This window comes from Poecilia mexicana, unplaced genomic scaffold, assembly GCF_051168715.1.
Source record: "Poecilia mexicana isolate PSO_F unplaced genomic scaffold, ASM5116871v1 scaffold_18, whole genome shotgun sequence".
NCBI lineage: Eukaryota > Metazoa > Chordata > Actinopteri > Cyprinodontiformes > Poeciliidae > Poecilia > Poecilia mexicana.
Window position 1 is genome coordinate 28,570,375 of NW_028263387.1, and position 6,359 is coordinate 28,576,733.

Consider the following 6,359-nt stretch of genomic DNA (forward strand, 5'->3'; position numbering starts at 1 on the left):
AATGGGAAGGTGACGCTGCTGGCTCGGTGTGTGAGGCAGTGGGTGAGCTGGGGGTCAGTCCTCGCAAAGTTTGGAGCGTAATAAAAATTAAAAAAATCGATAATTGTGACAGAACAAAGAAGAGGTTAGGAGTTGATTGATACACGGACAGATGAGATTCCCCGAGTTAATCCAGTGCGGCCGTCTACCACAATTAGTTTGCTGTGTTTTATAATAATAAAACGTGTTTATTATTATTAACGCTTTGGTGCAAAAAACTGATTGAAAATCGATTTATTTACTGCATGTTTGTCTGTTAAGGCTCAGATGGAACGGCACAGAAAGCAGCCCTTTAAACCATTCAGACTACGACCACAATAGAGACACAATCAGATGACTTATTACGCCGCGATAATAACTCAATAGTCCATGGAAAAACCTTATAAGCTTATATTAAAGCAGAAAGTACGGCAGCCACCGTAAAAAAGGCTTATAGTATCAATTATGCCGCATGAACTGATCAGTAGATTATTGCGAGGGGACGCAAAAGTTTTGCGAGGGGACGCAAAAGTTTTGCGAGGGGACGCAAAAGAAAAAAAATTCCCCATGTCCCCTGGGGGGCTCCGTATAACATAGTTAAAATGGTTCAGGTTAAATCCTGCTAAAATGCACCATCTGCTGGTAAAAAGTTGTATTGCATTCACCTAGAACAGGGGTGGCCAAGTCCAGTCCTCGAGAGCCACCATCCTGCAAGTTTTAGAAGTATCCTTACTCCAAAAGATCGGGATCAGCTCTACAGAGGCCTGATAACGAGCCATTCATTTGATTCAGGTGTGTTAAAGCAGGGATGCATCTGAAAGTTGCAGGATGGTAGCTCTCGAGGACTGGACTTGGCCACCCCTGACCTAGAACGAGCGGGGTATTATGGGTAATCCTCAGAGCCTTGAGGATCACCGACGAGGAGCTTGTTTTATGCCAGAGACTGACCTTACCTCCATGCCCGTTCTGTGAAATGCAGATGGAGAATTAAAGAAACAACTGATGCCAACTTGAGCAGCTCCTTGTCATTCATTGCCACACCGATAGAAGCCACCAGAACCACATAGGCCACATTAACATCTTTGTTTTCAGTGGATGCAAAACGCACTGATTAAAATCCAACCAATAACGTGACCTGCCAATTACGTGTTTCTGTTTCTCCTCCCCACCTTTCACTCGCACGCGGCGCTCCAGGACATGCGCAGTGGTTTCCTCTCAGCGGCAGAAAATGTCTGTCTAATCGTCAGTAATATAATAGCGCTGCATAAATCATAAGAAATCCGATGGCCACAGCTAACTCAGCAGCGCTTCGCTTTCACAGATGGTGAAGACAACATCTAACATTTTTCATCACTTAGAAAAGTAGCTCAAAGAAGGTAAGCTCCGTTGACATGATGCTAGCAAAGCTAGCTGTACAGAGACACATAAGCATTGTGATGAGCTTTGGAGCGTGACGTCACTGCTCTAGTCGGAGGGGTATCAGCGCCATCTTAGGGGTCCATAGACAACAGTCTCGCAGATTTTTTCAATCCAAGTTACTTAAAATAATTTAGCTATGGTACGAACTTGCTACGTTATTGTCTGTAATGTCCGATCACACGACTGAAACGGTAAAAGGATATAAGACGGACTTTGGTTTCACTATTATCCTGCTTGGAAACAACGTGAGGAGGCTAAGCTATCGGTGCTAACGAAAAGAAGACGAATGTCCTGGTATCAGCGGTGACACGTCTTGATATCACGTTCTCCAAAATCCCCAGATACCTACAAGTTTCCTCCAGACATCTCCTTTCTGGTGAGTGTCTAAATTTGCTTTGTTGGTTTTGTGTCATAATGTTGTTCTATGATTTTGTCCGAGTGTTCTTACGTTCAGTTTCAGTTGTTTAGCTCGGGCTAATATTGTTTATGTAGCATAGTCCGAGTTTTGTCAGTGGACATCGAGGTTATTACATTATTGTGAAGTAAACTATTTTACTAATGTTATCAAATTTACAGCTTTAATAGCGATGTGTTCTGATATGTCCTCTTAAAGGCAAACCGACGTATGAAATGGATGAGCTCAATCCTGACTGGGGTCCAGTGCTGAATGTGGGTCACTGCGAGGTAAACGCCACAACATCGGACCGACATGGGCGTCAATTAAAGAGGCGATACAGCAAAACCATCAACAAGTTACAGAGACTGTTTTCATTATTTACCCCAGAAGAGGTAAATAATGAAAAGACAGTAGCAGAGGCAACAGAAGAGGAGCAAGTTGGAGAGGCTGAGGAGGAAGGAACCCCAGGAGAGGAGCTCAGCAAGGCTGCAGACTCTGAAGAGGAACAGGAACCATTTGTGTTGAAATACAGTTGGAAGTGGCTGTTCTCTCATTTAATAATTTAATGTATTAAACATTCATGAATCGTTTGATTCAAGCACTTCAAGTTGCATGTAAACGTGAAGAAAAGAATCACATTTTAAGTAACAATTTGATATTTAAATATTCAGGTAATAAACATACATGTAATGAGATTATATTTTTAAATAAATATTTTATGTGATTAAAGTAAACAATTATATAATCAGACATCTGTCAAGACACTGGGTTTTTGGGTTTGTTTTGCTTTTCATTTTATTAACTTTGTGTTTCAATTCACTTAAGTGGTTCATGGTATTTAGTGTAGTTAGAATAATATTATTGCTTTTCCTTGTTTGTCTGAGTCCATGTCAAGCCTTCTTTAATGACTATTCTATTTTATCCTTCTAGTTATTTCTTATTTCAGCCTCCCTGCAGGGTTTCTAGTAATGTTTATTTCTTAATTTGATCACCATAGGTTCAGTTATTGTTCCATGTCTGAGTCTGTATCTTTCTGTGTCATTCTAGTTGGGTTATTTCTTTGTTTAGATCTTCTAGTTTCTCTTGCTCTGTGTTCCTTAGTTCTTATTGTTAGATCAGCCTTGTTTCTACATCCACATAAAGTAAGTCCACTGCCTGCTGCATTTGTGTCCACCGCCACATCATGACACAAACCAGATGAAAGATCTTTAAACATTTAATGTGTAATTAAACAATAAAGGTGACAAATTTTATGAAATAGACCACACTTTAATAAATATTTGTTGTATTTAACATATTTCAGGTAAGTGAACATGTAATGACATAGATCCTGGCCTAGAATTTTATGCAATTGAACATTACGGGTAACAAGTGATGATCATCTGAGGTAATACATTTTATGAATTTTCTTTTTTTTTAAATATAATTCTGGTTAAAAAATAAAAAGGGTCAAAATGGAATAAAAATATGCCTAATCTATATAGTTTAATAGAATAATTGTACACAGATTTTGAGTTAATAGGTTACATGACCTACAAGCTAAGAAAAATAAAAATATTTGACTGCAGAAATAGCTAAAAAATATATATAAGGTGTTCAAATGTAATAAAGGTGAGTGTGCCTCATCTATACAATCTAGTAGAACAATTTCAAGCAGATTGAGTTAATGGGACACAATTTGGAAGCTACTGAAGAAAACATTTAATATTAAAATTATTGAATATGACTTAAAATTTTAATAGAGGATAGTGTGCCTCGTGTAATAGCATGAATGTCCACTTTTTGGTATCAGTTGGTCACAAGACAAAGCATTTATGCACAGGAGTGTTCGGAAATTGACAGCAGCAATGTGAAACTCCGAGCGCTTGTGGAGAGACTTAAGAACAGCTGGCCGAAATTAGCGTTCATAAATCGGATCAACCTTGAGCTGAACGTCTCTTACTCCGTGGAGCTCGGTTTATCCAGTATCCAACTTGAAAACAACTTTACTGCGGTTGGTAACACAATGAAAACACCGGTGTTCTGAATAGTTTGTTTTGGTCTGTGGACCCCAGACATGGCGCCGAGCGACGAAAACGTCATATCCTGTGACGTCAACTCCAAAGCTCTATTCACTGCGCTGAATTATTGTGCGGAGATTTTGACTGACTTGTCGCATATACGGGACAACGCTGTGACCAAAAGTCTGCAATATATTGATGCGACATTCAGGAACAGTACAATTCATCTGCTCGTCTCTTTACTTATTAGATAGGACTGGAGTGTCACTGAGAGCCGTTGTTCTATCAGATAGCCATACGCTGTCAGAATAGCATACATGCAGTGAGTACCATGCCCGCGCATTAAGAAGTCTGACAGACAGAGGAGTTGTCTGTTCACCATACACAACAAGTTATGACGAAAATAGGTCATTAAATTGTTTTCCATGATAACTATATAGATATACATGTGTTGTCGTTTTTTTCAAATTGTATTTAAAGCAGGATCTGGCTGCAGCTGCAGTCAACTACAACACACACCCTGTAAAACTCATTAACCTACTTAACCGCTAGGTCAGGATGCCACACAAGTGTTAATAAAGTGTATGATGATCTACGTCATGATTCTATGTTGCTAATTAAATAAAATTATATGGTAATGACGTGTCTGACAGATATAGCCGTGAGTTCGTTCTAAGCGTATGACGATCTGACAGCATATGCTGACCTGACAGAACACTCTTCTTTGTTCTTGTAATCCTCTGTGTACACTGCAGTAGCTATCATTATTTTATTTAATTATTTATGTACATTGATATTTTTTAATTAACAAATAAATAAAACACAAGAACGAAAGAGCACACAGAGCATGCACATTGCTCTTTGACTGTTTTTGTTCGAAGTGGCAGCTGTAATGTCTGCCATGGTGTCAGACTACCTGGCTTCATGTACTGGGATAGAGAGTGAAAACAGTCACGATGAGCGCCTTCTGTTTGGTTACTTCTTGCTTGTTGCTCCTTGGTCAGTGTTCATGGTTGAGTGTCAGGGCATTGCCTCAATTGCTTTGTTTATGCAGACAGTGATGGTTTCTGACATGAGCAACATGGACAAACACCCAACGTGGACAAACACCCAGGGCGTCATCTTTTTAGGGATGGCACGAGACCACCGCGGATCGTAGCACAGAGATGGAAGCAAAGCAGAACAAAGGGTTTGTTCAGCTTTTAATATTGATTATTTTTATTAAGTACTTAATATCTAGGTGTTTTTATGTGAATATGGATCTTTCAGATTATTTTGAGAAGCAATTTTGATCATATTTTACATTTCATTGTGTCATGGAGCGCGGGCCACTGGTCTTGGTCTTGACTCGGTCTCAACTTCCCTCGGTCTTGGTCTTGTCTTGGTCTCGGGTTAGGTGGTCTTGACCACAACACTGGCTTGACGCTCTCCGTGCTTCTCCATTTGGTCCACTTGATGACGAAAACGACACAAAACCAGACTGGGTCCTCTGGATAAAGGTTAACGTTTTACTTCAAAAATAAAAACGGTACAAATATTACTTTTCCACAAAAGTAATATAGTAAACAAAATAATCCTAAGCGAGAGAAATAGAGAGAGAGAGAGAGAGAGGTCAAAAAACTGTGTGGCTTCACTCCAACTGCCCAACTGATTCTGCTGGCCACACCCTAAAGTTCTTAACTGCAATTACATATGCAAATTTACAAGAAGACCTTAGTATAGCCCAATATAACAAATTAGTATGAAATAGAGATTTAACTAGTAATCATTTTTTCTCCAAATAAACAAATTACCATAAGAAATATTAACATAATTTATCCTAAAAGTCTCAATGGACTAAAATTACATTTAGGCTTCTACACTGATGATTTATTAAAATGTTTTAATGTGCAGAAAAACTCCTTTATCTATCTATTAATCAGTCCATCTATCCATCCTCCTTCCAGAACATTTTAAATCTGTTCTTCATGATTCTGGTTCCTTTAAGGTCTCTGTTGCCATCAGGTGATGATGGAGTCCAGCCGTCTGTCCATCGTTGTTCCATCAGGTCCTTCCTTTGAAATGTTTCTTGGTTCTGGTTCAGTAAAGACATCAGTTATGCTAACATTAGCACTGCTAACATCAGCTCTGCTAACACTAGCTCTGCTAGCAGTAGCTCTGCTAAAACTGTCTCTGCTAGCACTAGCTTTACTAATAGTGGCTCTGCTAACATCAGCTCTGCTAACACTAGCTCTGCTAGGAATAGCTCTGCTAACACTGTCTCTGCTAGCACTAGCTTTGCTAATAGTGGCTCTGCTAACATGAGCTATGCTAACACTAGCTCTGCTATCACTAGCTCTGCTATCAGTAGCTCTGCTAACACTGTCTCTGCTAACACTAGCTCTGCTAGCAGTAGCTTTGCTAATAGTGGCTCTGCTAACATTAGGTATGCTAACACTAGCTCTGCTATCACTAGCTCTGCTATCAGTAGCTCTGCTAACACTGTCTCTGCTAGCAGTAGCTCTGCTAAAACTGTCTCTGCTAGC